Source organism: Nicotiana tabacum, chromosome 5, assembly GCF_000715075.1.
Source record: "Nicotiana tabacum cultivar K326 chromosome 5, ASM71507v2, whole genome shotgun sequence".
Taxonomy (NCBI): domain Eukaryota; kingdom Viridiplantae; phylum Streptophyta; class Magnoliopsida; order Solanales; family Solanaceae; genus Nicotiana; species Nicotiana tabacum.
The window spans coordinates 6,610,757-6,626,514 of NC_134084.1; positions in this window are offsets into that span (position 1 = coordinate 6,610,757).

Consider the following 15,758-nt stretch of genomic DNA (forward strand, 5'->3'; position numbering starts at 1 on the left):
CTTCTTTCTGTTCCTTCGTTCAGCTCTTTCCTTCTTCCATTCAATTTCCCATTGAGGGCAGTTTTTGATGTGGTGATCAGTTTTCCCACACTTGTAACACCCCTTATTGGTTTGTTTTTCAGGAACCCTTGGTTTGTTGTAGCTTCCACTTCTTGAAGGACCCTTTCCTGTCATTAGGTACTACTTGAAGTCCTTTGTGATCATGGTCATTTCATCCTCCTCTAGATCAGCACCTTCGGTGATTCTGAATGCCAGACTCCTTTCCTTCTTGGGTGCATCCATCTTCATGGTTTGCCTTCTAAGTTCATAGGTAGTGAGATTTCCAATTAGCTCATCCAACTTAAGAGTGGCAATGTTCTTTGATTCCTGAATAGTAGTGATTTTGCTTTCCCAAGTAACAGGCAAAACCCTTGTTAGAATTTTCTCAACCTTGTCTTCTTCAAGAATAACCCTTCCAAGAGACTTAAGTTCATTTGTTAGTGTGGTGAACCTTGTATACATCTCATGGATGGTTTCCCCTTCCTTCATGGTGAAATTCTCATATTGAGAATACATCATTGTTCCTCTGGACCTCTTCACTTGAGGTGTTCCTTCATGATCCACTTGCAAAGTGTCCCAGATTTCCTTAACAGTGGTACAACTTTGAATTCTACTTTACTCGTCTGGACCAAGTCCACACACAAGCCATTTCTTTGCCTTAGCATTATTTTCCCATTTCCTCAAGTCTTCAACAGTGCAGTCAGCTCTTGTCTTTGGCACGTCCACTCCTTCAACATTCTTCTTTGTAGTCACCAGGGGACCATCAGTTACTATGTCCCAGAGTTCATAGTCTTCTCGTATGATATGATCTCTCATCCTGTTCTATCTTTAGCCAAATGACTCCAAAATGACCCACGGACCTCCAAATTCACTTCCGATCGCGCTCCCAACTCCAGAATCACCATACGGAGCTGTTCCCAGACTCGAAATCCCAAACAGACATCGATAACACTAAAATGCGCTTCAACCCAAACTTATGAAATTTCTTACAAAATGCTAACTTCCACAATAGGCGCCAAAATGCTCCCGGGTCATCAAAAACCCGATCCGGGCATACACCCAAATCCGAAATCAGCATACAAACATACTGGAACCTTGAGATCTCGATTTCGAGGTTGTTTACTCTGAAATCCAATCTTAGTCAATTCTTTCAACTTAAAGCTTTTGAAATGAAAATTCTCTTTCCAAATCAACTTTGAACTTCCCGGAATTCAATTCCGACCATGCGTACAAGTCATAATACATGAAATGATGCTGCTCATGGCCTCAAACTACTAAACGACGTGCTAGAGCTCAAAACGACTGGTCGGGTCGTTAGAATTATGGTTTGATCCCTTATGGTAACTTTTGTCATGACCTGGAATCCCCAACATCGGGACCGTGATGGCGCCTAACATTTCACTTGCTAGGCAATCCAATGATAGAACAATCTATCCTTATTAATAGTTTAAAATTAATTTATAAAGAAAACTGATTCAACTGCAATAATCCAAAATATAAATGCAAAAGCTAAAACAGTAAAACATCTGGTAAACATCCCTCAACCTAGTATTACGAGTGCAACTACTAGAGTGATATATACAAGGGTCTGAAATAAATACAAAGCCGTTTGAATGAAAATACAACTAAGTAGAAACAAAAAAGGGGACTTCAGGAGCTGCGGGCGCTGAGCAGTTGTACCTCAAGTCTCCGCAGGCTGTCCAATCTGACCTCTCTAGTAGCCGCCATAGGGACCGACTCCAAAATCTGCACAATGTGCAGAGTGTAGTATTAGTACAACCGACCCCATGTACTGGTAAATGTCGAACCTAACCTCAACGAAGTAGTGACGAGGCTAAGGCGGGTCACATACACTACAACCTATATGCAATATAAAATAATGACGGAGAAATATCAAACGGGACAAGTAAAACAGTCTACTGATAATATGAACCACCATCTCAATAAATAAACCAGTGTTGTCTAGAATTATCAATCCTTAGCAGTTCAAATAAAAATACCGAAAAACCAACACAGCTCAAGAAAAGGAAACATATAGGTTGTTGCGGCACGCAACCCGATTCCACCAAACAATGCAAAATCATCCTTATCCCACCGCAATAGCATCGATAGCAAATATAATATATACATATATATATATATATATATATATATATATATATATATATATATATATATATATATATATATATATATATATATATATATATATATATATATATATATATATATATATATATATATATATATATATATATATATATATATATATATATATATATATATATATATATATATATATATATATATATATATATATATATATATATATATATATATATATATATATATATATATATATATATATATATATATATATATATATATATCTATCCACCCTTATGATACTAGTTGCGGCGTGCAACCTGATCCCACCGTATAGTATGTATTCACCCTTATTACACCATATCAATCCACCCTTATTATACATATTGCGGCGTACAACCCGATCCCACCATATTAATACCAAATACTCAATAAATAGTCAAATCAACAGTTCAAACCACAAAATCTTTATGATCAATAAATACCAAACTAGAATAAAAAAGGGACACCTTGTACGATATAGAAATCTCCACAAGTAATACTACACAGTGAGACCAATCCAGTAATTGATAATTAGAAGGTGCAAATAAATCAATTTAAGCAAATAGCAGAGAATCATGAAACTATAGAAGAGCTAACATCTAACAGGAGAAGGTATTGCTTAACAAGTAGCAGTTAAGCATGGGAAAAATTTAGAGCATATAACAGTTAAGACAGGGAAGGAAATAATTAAGGGAAAGCGGTAGATCAGGAAAAACATATAATTCGGCGGTGTATAAGCACTCGTCACTTCTCATATACGCCCCTCACATGTAATTCACATAGCACATAGTCCGAGGGTTACTAATTCCCTCAGGTCAAGGTTAGACACAACAATTACCTCGCTCCAAAGACCACTCAAAGCTCAACCACAACTTTGCCTTTCAAACAAGCCTCCGAACCAACAATATCTAGCAAATTACCAACCAACCAATTCAAAATAAGCCTTAGAAATTACCCACGATTGCAAAAGATTCAATTTAGGTCATTACTAAAAAAGTCAACACCCGGGCCTACTTGGTCCGAACCTGAAATTTGGACCAAAACCCAATTACCCCAAGCCCGATTATGTGATTTGTTTTGGAATCCGACCTCAATTTGAGGTCTAAACCCCCAATTTACCAAATTTCTAATTTCTACCCAAAAAATCCCTAATCCCACCATGAAAACTCTAGATTTTAGGTTGGAAACTTGTGAAATGTAATGAAAGATTGAAGGGAAATAGGTTAGAATCACTTACCAACGATTTGGGGAAGAAGGAGTCTTGGAAAAATTGCCTCTAAGGTTTTAGGTTTTGAAAATTTGAAGAATGAACCAAAAATCCCGTCTAAGTTATATTTTGTTCAGCTGCATATGTCATATTTGCAACCTGGGCTTCGCAAATGCGAGAAATCCATCGCATTTGCGAAGACTCCCACATTTTGGCTTTCCTCACAATTGCGAAGAAAAGTTTGCAAATGCAAACCGACCTGATCGCAAATGCGACCCAGTGATCGCAAATGTGAAGAATTCCCCCTCCTAGTCCCCATCGCAAATGCAAACATAAGGTGGCCCAGCTACTTCACAAATGCGACGAGTAGCTCACAAACGCGAGATCAGAGGCCTGCAATAGAACTGAAACACCAGCAATATTTCTACGTCCAATTTTACTCCATAGCCTATCCGAAACTCACCCGAGCCCTCGGGGCTCTAAACCAATCATGCACATAAGTCTAAAAATATCATAACAACTTGCTCGCGCAATCAAATCACCAAAATAACACCAAGAACCACAAATTGAGCACCAAACCAAATGAAAATTTCAAGAAAACTTTGAAACTTCTATTTTCACAACCGGACGTCCGAATCACGTCAAACCAACTCCATTTTCACCAAATTTCACAGACAAGTCATTAATATGGTATTGGACCTATATCGGGTTCCGAAACCAAAATACGGACCCGATATCCCAAGGTCAACTATTGGTCAAACATTTCAATTTCATTAAGCCTTTAACATTCAGATTGTTTCAACAAAGTCCGATATCTCGGGCTAGGGACTTCCGAAATTGATTCCGGGCATACTCACAAGTCCCAAATGACGATACGGACCCACCAAGACCGTCAAAACACAAATTAGGATCCGTTTGCTCAAAACATTGACCGAAGTCAACTAAAATGGATTTCAAAGAAAATTTTCATATTTTTCTCAGTTTTTAACATAAAAACTTTCCGAAAACACACCCGCATTGTGCACGCCAATCGAGCAGTACTAAAATGAGGTTTTTAAGGCCTCGAAATACAGATTTTGATTTTAAAACATGATATGATCTATCGGGTCATCACATTCTCCACCTTTAAAATAACCGTTCGTCCTCGAACAAACATAGAAAAGTACTTGGGCTGGAGAAAAGGTGTGGATATCTACACTGCATGTCCGACTCAGACTTCTAAGTAGTTGCCTCGACGGGCTAACCTCTCCACTGCACTCGAACTGAAGGTTAACTCTTTGATCTCAACTGGCAAACCTGCCGGGCTAGAATAGCCACCCACTCCTCCTCATAAGTCAAATCTTTGTCCAACTGGACAGAGCTGAAATCTAGCACATGAGACAGATCACCATGGGACTTTCGGAGCATGGATACATGGAATACTGGATGAACTGCTGACAAATTAGGTGGCAATGCGAGCTTGTAAGTCACCTCACCCACCCTCTGAAGAATCTCAAAAGGTCCGATGTACCTAGGGCTCAACTTGCCCTTTTTCCAAACCTCATTACACCCTTCATGGGTGATACCGGAGCAACACTCTTTCTCCGACCATGAATGCAACATCACGAACCTTACGGCCAGCATAACTCTTTTGCTTGGATTGAGTTATGGGAAGTCTATCCTGAATAATCTTAACCTTATCTAAGGCAACCTATACCAAATCTGTACCCAATAACTGAGCCTCCCCCGGCTCGAACCATCCAACCAGTGATCGACACTGCCTACCGTATAATGCTTCATAGAGAGCCATCTCAATGCTCAACTGGTAGCTGTTGTTGTAGGAAAACTATGCAAGTGGAAAGAGCTGATCCCAAGACCCTCCGAAGTCTATAACACAAGTGCGGAGCATATCCTCCAATATCTGAATAGTGCACTCGGACTGTCCGTCCATATGAGGATGAAATGTTGTGCTCAACTCAACCCACGTGCCAACTCACACTGTAAACCCTCCAAAAATGCGAGGTGAATTGTGTACCTCGATCAGAAATGATAGACATGGGCACATCGTAAAGACGAACGATTTTACGAATATAAATCTCTGCTAACTACTTTGAAGAATAGGTAACTACCACATGAATGAAATACATTGACTTGGTCAGCCTATCCTCAATAACCAACACAACATCCAATTTCCTCTGAGTCTATGGGAGTCCAACAAAGAAATCCATAGTGATATGCTCCCACTTCCACTCAGGAATATCTGTCTTCTGAAGCTAACTACCAGGTTTCTGATGCTCGTACTTTACTTGCTGACAATTTAGACAACGAGTTACATATGCAACTATATCCTTATTCATCCTCCTCTACCAATAATGCTGCCGCAAGTATTGATACATCTTGGCAGCGCCCGGATGAACAGAATACCGGGAACTGTGGGTCTCCTCTAGAATTAATTCATGAAGTTCATCCATATTAGGCACACAAACACGACCTATCCTCAAAACTCCATCATCTCTAACCGTAACCTGCTTGGCATCTCAGTGTCGCACTGTGTCCTTAAGGACAAGCAAATAATGGTCATCATATTGCCGCTCCCAAATACGATCAAACAATGAAGACCGAGCGATAGTACAAGCTAGAACACGACTGGGCTCAAAAACATCCCACCTTATGAACTGATTGACCAAAGACTGAACATCTAATGCAAGCGGTCTCTCACCGAGTGGAATGAATGCAAGGCTGCCCATACTCACTGACTTTCTACTCAAAGCATCGGCCACCACATTGGTCTTCCCGTGATGATACAAGATGGTGATATCATAGTCTTTCAATAGCTCCAACCACCTCCTCTGCCTCAAATTGAGCTCCTTTTGCTTGAGCAAATACTGCAAACTCCGATGATCCATGAATACCTCAAACGACACACCGTAAAGATAATTCCTCCAAATCTTCAGCGCATGAACAATGGCTGCTAACTCTAAATTATGAACAAGGTAATTCTTCTTGTGAACCTTCAGCTGCTGTGATGCATATGTAATTACCTTTCCATCCTGCATCAATACCGTACCAAGTCCAATACAAGATGCATCACAATATATCGTATAAGATCTTGAACCTGTGGGCAATACCAACATTGGGACGTAGTCAAAATAGTCTTGAGCTTCTGAAAGCTCACCTCACACTCGTCTGACCATCTAAATGGGGCACCCTTCTGGGTTAACCTGGTCAACGGGGCTGCTATAGATGAAAACCCCTTAACAAACCGATGGTAATAACCTAGCAAACCCAAGAAACTCCGGATCTCCATAGTTGATATGGGTTTAGGCCAGTTCTAAACTGCCTCAATCTTCTTAGGATCCACCAGAATACCCTCTAGTGATACGACGTGCCCCAAGAAAGCGACTGAACTCAACCAAAACTCGCATTTTGAAAACTTAGCATATAACTAACTGTCTCTCAGAGTCTTAAGCACAATCCAAAGATGTTGCTCGTGCTCCTCTCGACTACGGGAGTAGATCAAAATACCATCAATAAACACAATCACAAAAGAATCCAGATAAGGCTTGAACACCCGGTTCATTAAATCCATAAATGTTTCTGTGGCATTTGTTAGCCCAAATGACATCACTAGAAACTCATAATGCCCATACCAATCAATCTTTGAAAACACCTTGGCATCATGAAGCTGATAAAATAAGTCATCAATTATCGGCAATGGATAATTGTTCTTGATGGTGACTTTGTTCAATTGCCGATAATATATGCACATCCTCATCGATCCATCTTTGTTCTTCACAAACAACACAGGCGCACCCAGGGCAAGACACTAGGTCTATGAAGCATTTATCAAGAAAATCTTGCAATTGCTCCTTCAATTCTTTCAACTCTGGCGGGGCCATATAGTATGGTGGAATAGAAATGGGCTGAGTGCCAGGAGCCAAATCAATACAGAAGTCAATATCTCTATCGGGTGGCATCCCCACTAGATCTGCAGGAAACACCTCTGGAAACTCAAGAACCACTGGCACATAATCTAAAGAAGGAACCTCTGCACTAGAATCATGGACATAAGACAAATAAGCTAGACACCTCTTCTCGACCATATGTCGAGCCTTCTTATAAAAGATAACCCTGCTGGTAGAATGGCTAGGAGTCCCTCTCCACTTTAATCGAGGAAACCCCAATAAGGCTAAGGTCACCATTTTGGCGTGACAATCCAATATAGCATGATAAGGTGACAGTCAATCCATATCCAAAATGACATCAAAATCAACTATATCAAGAAGTAAAAGAACTATGTTGGTCTTAAGACTCTCTATGGTAACCACACATGAACGATATACCACAATAGCATCTCTTATAGGTGTGGACACATACACAAGATAACTCAAAGAATCACAAGGCATAGCCAAATATAAAGCAAAATAGGACACACGTATGAATAAGTAGAACCTGGAGCAAATAGAACTGAGGCATCTCTACTGCAAACTGAAACCGTACCTGAGATAACCGCATCAAATGACTCAGCCTTAGGCTTGGCTGGAAAGGCATAGCTTCAGGGCTGGTTCCCACCACTCTGAACTACATCTCTAGGACGGCCTCTTGTTGGATGGCCTCTACCTCTAGCGGCTTGGCCTCCACCTCTAACAGCCTAACCTCCACCTCTAGCGACCTAACCTCTACCTTTGGCCGCCTGACCTCTACCTCTGGCTGACTGAGCGAGCGGTGATGTAACCGGTGTCGGAATCATGGCAAGAGAACTCTGTTGTGGCGTACCGCCCAATAATTTTGGACAGATCCTCCTGATATGCCTAAAACCACCATACTCAAAACATCCATCCTGGTGATGTGGCTGCTAAAACTGAGATTGGCACGAACGTGTCGGATGATCATGGTAGTAACTCTAAATAGGAGGTTCACTAATAGGAGCTGGCGGTGCACTGTAGGCTGGCTACCTAGAATGAGGTACATAAGGACCATGACTCCCTGAAGCATTGTGGGATGCCTGAAGTGCTGACTGATATGGCCCGGGAAGATGACTCCTACCAAAAGTACCCCTGCCTTAAAATGAGGCACCACTAAAACCACCGGAATGACGAGGCCTCTTATCTGACCCCTGCCCTCTCTCCTGTGAAAGAACATCCTCGATCCGCCTGGCGACATTGGCAGCCATTTGAAAAGAAATCTCACTCCCAGTCTCCTTATCCATCTATAACTTGATAAGATGAGCGAGTCCCTCAATAAACTTCCTCACCCTTTTTCTCTCTCGGTAGGAAGTAGAAGAATATCATGACGGGCTAAGTCCACAAAACGCGTCTCATACTGGGTGACAGTCATACTGCCCTGCTGGACGCGCTCGAACTGCCTGCAGTGGCACTCTCTTTGAGTTATAGGAAGGAACTTATCAAGAAATAGCTGAGAGAACTGGTCCCCAGTAAGAGCAGGCAACCCATCTGGTCTGGTCAACACATAATCCCTCCACCATTTCTTGGCAGAACCCGACAGCTGAAATGCAGCAAAATCGACCCTATTGGTCTCCACTATACCCATGTTCCATAGCACCTCATGACAACTGTCAAGATAATCCTGGGGGTCCTCTGAAGATGCACCACTGAAGTGAACTGGAAAGAGATTAGTAAATCTGTCCAATCTCCATAAAACCTCAGAATACATGGCTGATCCATCACCGGCCTATGCCACAACACCCGACTGAACTGCCTCAACTGCCTGGGCTGTTGGAGTATGAAACTGGGGAGCCATCTGCTCTGGAGTGTGAGTAGCGGGAGTATGTGATCCTCCCCTATAATGAGATACAGTTGGTGCCACAGGAAATATACCGGTCTGAGCCACACTCTCCCTAAGGCCCACGAAACATACCAAAGCATCCTGAAGCGCTAAGGTGGAAATGAACCCCTTCGGGACCTGAGCTGGTCCGATAGGCACAGTCTGGACTGGAACCTCCTCATCAAACTCTACCCGAGGCTCCACCACTAGTGCCGCTGCTTGAGCTCTGGGCTAAGCTCTGCCCCTGTCCAGGCCTCTGGCACGACTTCGGCCTCGACCTCTGCTCCTGGTAGAAGCTGCTGCTGGGGGCTCCGGTTGCTGTCTAACTGAAGATGTGGTGCGTGTTCTTGCCATCTACGAGAGAACAGAATAGAAGGGTTCAATCAGCAATGATAGGATAAAATCACACGACATAGAAGAATAGAATTGAAATTGTTTCTAACTTCATAGCCTCTAGAAGATAAGTACAGACGTCTCCGTACCAGTCCTCCAGACTCTACTAAGTTTGCTCGTGACTCGTGAGACCTATGTAACCTAGTGCTCTGATACCAACTTGTCATGACCCGAAATTCCCACCATCGGGACCGTGATGGCGCCTAACATTTCACTTTTAAGCTAACGTTAGAACAATCTATCCTTATTAACAATTTAAAATTAATTAATGAGAAAAAAATTATTCTTACAGCAGTAATCCAAATATAAATGCGGAAGCTAAAACTGTAAACACATCTGCTACACATCCCTGAACTTGGTGTCACGAGTGCATGAACTACTAGAGTAATACATACCAGGGTCTGAAATAAATACAAAGTTGTCTGAATGAAAATACACAACTAAATAGAAACAAAAAGGGAACTTCAGGATATGCAGGCGCTAAGTAGCTGTACCTCAAGTCTCCACAGGCTGTCCAATCCGAGCTCCTTATTAGCCTCCGCTGGGACCGACTCCAAAATCTGCACAAGAAGAGCAGAGTGTAGTATTAGTAAAACCGACCCCATGTACTGGTAAGTATCGAGCCTAACCTCGATGAAGTAGTGACGAAGGTAAGGCGGGTCACCTACACTACAACCTGTATGTAGTATATAATAATGATAGGAGAAATAGTAAATGGGACAAGGTAAAATAGTCTACTAATAATAATAATAACCACCGCCTCAATAAATAAACTGGTGTCGTCCAGAATTACAAATCCTTAGCAGTTCAAATAAAAATACCAAAAAACCAACATAGCTCAAGAAAAGGAAACATATAGGATGTTGCGATGCGCAACCCAATCCCACCAGACAACACAAAATCCTCCCTTATTTTACGCAATAGCATTGATAATAGAGATAATATATATAAATATGTTGCTATGCGTAAACCAATCCAACCATATATCAGTATCAGTATCATAAATTATGCTTGTTTCACCATATCAATCCACCATTATTTCACCTGTTGCGACGTGCAACCAGGTCCCACCTTATAGTACATATTCACCCTTATTCCACCATATTAATCCACACTTATTACACCTGTTGCGACGTGCAACCCGATCCCACCATATCAGTACAGAATACTCAATACACAGTCAAATTACAAGTTCAAACCACAAAACCTTTATGATCAATAAATTCCAATCTGGAATAAAAAGGGATACCTTGTACAATATAGAATTCTCCACGAGTAATACTACACAGCGAGACCATTCCACTATTTGACAATTAGAAGGTGCAAATAAATCAATTTAAGAAAATAACAGAGAATCATGAAACTATAGAAGAGCTAACATCGTTAACAAGAGAAAATATTGATTAACAAGTAGCAGTTAAGCATATGAAGCATTTAGAGCATATAACAGTAAAGATAGGGAAGGAAATAATTAAGGGAAAGTGGTAAATCTGAAAAAAAAAGATAATTCGGTGGCGTATAAGCACTCGTCACCTCACATATATGCCGCTCGCATGAAATTCACATAGCACATAATCCGAGGGTTCCTAGTTCCCTCAAGTCAAGGTTAGACATAACACTTACCTCGCTCAAAGACAACTCAAAGCACCACAGCTTTGCCTTTCAAACAAGCCTCCGAACTAACAATCTATCAAATTACCAACCAAACGATTCAAAATAAGCATTAGAAATCACCCACGATTGCAAAAGATTCAATTCAGGTCATTATTGAAAAAGTCAACACCCGGGCCCGCTTGGTCCAAACCTGAAATTCGGATCAAAATTCGATTACCCATTTACACCCGACCCCGGTTATGTGTTTTGTTTTGGAATCCGACCTCAATTTGAGGTCTAAATCCCCAAATTACCATATCCCTAATTTCTACCCAAAACCCCCAATCCCACCAAGAAAACTCTAGATTTTAGGTTGGAAACTTGTGAAATGTAATGAAAGATTGAAGGGAAATAGGTTAGAATCACTTACCAACGATTTGGGAAAGAAGGAGTCTTGGAAAAATCGCCTTTAAGGAGCCTGCAAATGCGAGAAATCTATCGCATTTGTGAAGACTCCCACATTTCTGCTTTCCTCGTAATTGCCAAGAAAAGGTCGTAAATGCGAACCGGCCTGATCGCAAAATGCGACCCAGTGATCGCAAATGCGAAGAATGCCCCATCCTAGTCCCCATCGCAAATGCGAAGAATATATTGCAAATGTGAACATAAGGTGACCCATCTACTCTTCGCAAATGCGATGAGTAGCTCGCAAATGCAAACCCATCAAAGGTCACAAATGTGATGCCTGATCTCATAAATGCGAGATCAGAGGCCTGTAATAGAATTGAAACATCTGCAACATTTCTAAGTCTAATTTCACTCTGTAGCCTATCCGAAACTCACCCAACGAACTTGCTCGCATAATCAAATCGCCAAAATAACACCTAGAATCACGAATTGATCACCAAATCAAAAAAAATTTTCAAGAAAACCTTGAAACTTCTATTTTCACAACCGGGCGTCTGAATCACGTCAAACCAACTCCGTTTCTCATCAAATTTCACAAACAAGTCATAAATATGGTATTAGACCTATACCGAATTCTAGAACCAAAATACAGATCCGATATCCAAAAGTTAACTATTGGTCAAATATTTCAATTTCATTAAGCCTTTAACTTTCAAATTTCAACAAGGTCTGATATCTCGGGTTAGGGACTTTTGAATTCGTTTCCGGGCATATGCCCAAGTCCTAAATCACGATACAACCCTACCAGGACCGTTAAAATACAAATCCAGGTCCGTTTGCTCAAAATGTTGACCGAAGTCAACTCAAATGGATTTCAAAGCAAATTTTCATATTTTTCTCAGTTTTAACATAAAATCTTTCCGGAAATATGCCCGAACTATGCACGCTAATCGAGGACTAAAATAAGGTTTTTAAAGCCTCGGAACACAAAATTTGATTTTTAATATGAGATGACGTACCAGGTCATCACAACCTTTTTGGTGTATTATTAACTTTATTTGTTTATTATTAAACACGTAGTTAAACGAGCTGACTGAAAGGTGAATGCCCAGAATGCAGAGATAATAGAGTTGAAGAAACTGGGGAAGGCCTAAACTCAGTAAGAAGATGAGTATGAGTCGTACTACTACTGGTTTTACTATTTCTGGATCTCTCACAACTCCTATTAGTATTGAAGTTCCCACTACTTCCATTTCTCCTCCACTCAGTTCTTCAGGCCTTACTATAGTTAGCACATATACTTATTTATCTCCATTTCGTGCTTTTGTAATAGCACCTTCTGGTACTACTACTACTCCACTCATTTCTCCAGGTCTTATTGCAGTTGACACGTATATTTTAACTTTTTTATCTGCTTTTTCTACTTATGTAGCTCATACTTCTTCAGAAGCAGGGTCAATGTCACACCTTTACCTCCATTTAAAGACATAGATTTTGGTGCCTCATTTGGTAAAAACATTGCTTACCATGATGATGACATTGATAATCGTGGAGAGGAAAATGATGATGAAGAACAGGCTGTCTCTGTCTCTAGCAATTTGTCCCATTTAGCACCTTCTATTACTACTACTACTACTACTCCACTTATTTATTCATGTCTTACTACAACTGACATTTATACTTTAACTTCTTTATTTGCCTTTTTCCTAGTTTTGCAGCTCATACTGCTTCTATTGCTATTTCTACTTTTACTGCAACTCATATTGTCACGACCCAAATTTTCCACCTTCGAGGTCGTGATGATGCCTAACATTGAACCTGCTAGGCAAGCTAATGTTACAAAATTTTTTAGCCATTTTCCTTTATATTTCAACAATTTTTAACTTAGCAAAATGAATCAACGGAAATAAATGCGGAAGAAATAGTTTTAAACTTAACTTTGTACAGTAACGAAATCCGAAATAAAAAACCACCCAAAACTGAAGTCACAACTCATAAGCTGTTTATGAATACTACAAATAAAGGTTTGAACAAAAGTTTACGACTGTCTTGAAAGTAGATAAAACAGAAATGACATAGGATAGAAGGGGACGCCAGGGCCTGCGGACGCCTTCAGGACTACCTTGGGTCTCCGGAACGCAGCAATAGCAACCAACCTCTCGATCAGCCACTAGCTCCAAAAATCTGCACAGAATTACAATGTGCAGTATCAGTACAATCGACCCCATGTACTGGTAAGTGCCGAGCCTAACCTCGATGAAGTAGTGACGAGGCTACGACGGGGCGTAACAAAATATATAACCTGCAACAGTTTATACTAAACAGAAAGGAAGTACAGAATGTGATAAGGTAATATCTGGCATTAAATAAATCCGAAACCCAACTGTTCCACAAATATCCAGCTATAACCAAACCTTAAGAGTATTTCAACATCACTGTAATAGACTTCGATAGAAATAAATACGTAACAACAACTGATGCGGCATGCATCCCGATCCCATCATATAAACAACAACATTATCAATATTCACCCTTATTCCTCCTTGTTGTAGCATGCAACCCGATCCCACCTGTCCACCCCTATTACTCCTCAATATATATCACTCTTATTCTTCTTGTTACGGCGCGCAACCTGATCCCACCTGTCCACCCTTATTGCTCCTTGTTGCGGCGTGCAACCCGCTCCCACCAGACAATTACATTCTCCGTTATTCTTCCTTGGTGCGGCGTGCAACCCGATCCAATATATATAACAGCACCATACACAGAAATAAAGACAGGTATTTCATAAGATAGTTCAAATTCCTCCACAACACTTATACCTCAATCCACACAATGGGTTATCACCACGTTTATGATACTTCACTAGTGTAAACTACTCAGCGAGACCAACCAAAATGTACCATAAGGCACCAATAAACCATTACAAGCCAATAGAATAAATAAACGAAACCATGAAACAATTAAATACTTCAAATAAGAGAACAACAGTTGATATGAAACAATTAGACATGGAAACATTTATGAACAAGTAGCAATTAAGACATGGCAATGATTATGAGCAAGTAGCAATTGAGGCAAGAAACAATACAATAGGAAACGAGGAAGGGAACATGCTAAAATGATAATTTGGTGGCGTATAGGTATTCATCACCACACCTATACGCTACACACATGAAATTCCACATAGAAAATAAGTCGGGGATCCCTAATCCCTCAAGTCAAGGTTAGACCAAACACTTACCTCAAGCCAATGGGTAATTCAACACTCAATCACCGCTTTACCTCTCGATTTCACCACCAATTCACGTGTATTTGGCCATAATCAATTCAATAACATCAATAAATGCTAAATAGACCAACTCTAATGCATGAAAATATATTTCCCAATGTTTTCCCTAAAAATTCAAAAACCGACCATGGGCCCGCTTGGTCAAAACTCAAAGTTTGAACCAAAACCCGACTACCCATTCACCAACGAACCCAAATATGCAAATGGTTTTGAAATCCGACCTCAACTCAAAGTCTAAATTCCCAAAATTTTAAAATCCTAATCTATACCCAAAACACCTAATTTCCCATGAAAAACCCTAGTTTTTGAGATGAAATCATGTAAAAAGATGGATTTGATTGAAGAAGGTGAGTTAGAAATCACTTACCTATGATTTGGAGAAGTTTAGGTCTTTGAAAAATTGCCTAAGGATGTTTAGGGTTTGAGAGAATTGAAAAATCCTGTCAAAAAGCTGATATAACAGGTTGCGGGTCTCGCATTTGCAAATCGGAGTTCACATTTGCGACCCTGATAATTTCTGAAAAATATCGCAAATGCGATAAAAATGTCACATTTACGACAAAGGGGATTTCGCAATTGCGACCCAAAATCTCGCAAATGCAAGATCCGGGGCTGGCCTTTGACTTCACAAATGTGAAGCCCGATCTTGCATTTGCAAGATCTGAGGCCTGAAACACTAGATGCAATACACCAGAAATTTTCTAAGTCCAATATCACTCCGTGGCCTATCTAAAACTCTCCCGAGCCCTCGGGGCTACAAACCAAACATGCACACAACTCTAAAAATATCATACGGACTTGCTCGTGCGATCAAATCATCAAAATAATATAAAAATCTACAGATTTACCTCAAAACTCATGATTTCCTCAAGAACACTCATATTTCTAACTTTTCAAACGGATGTCCGAATTACA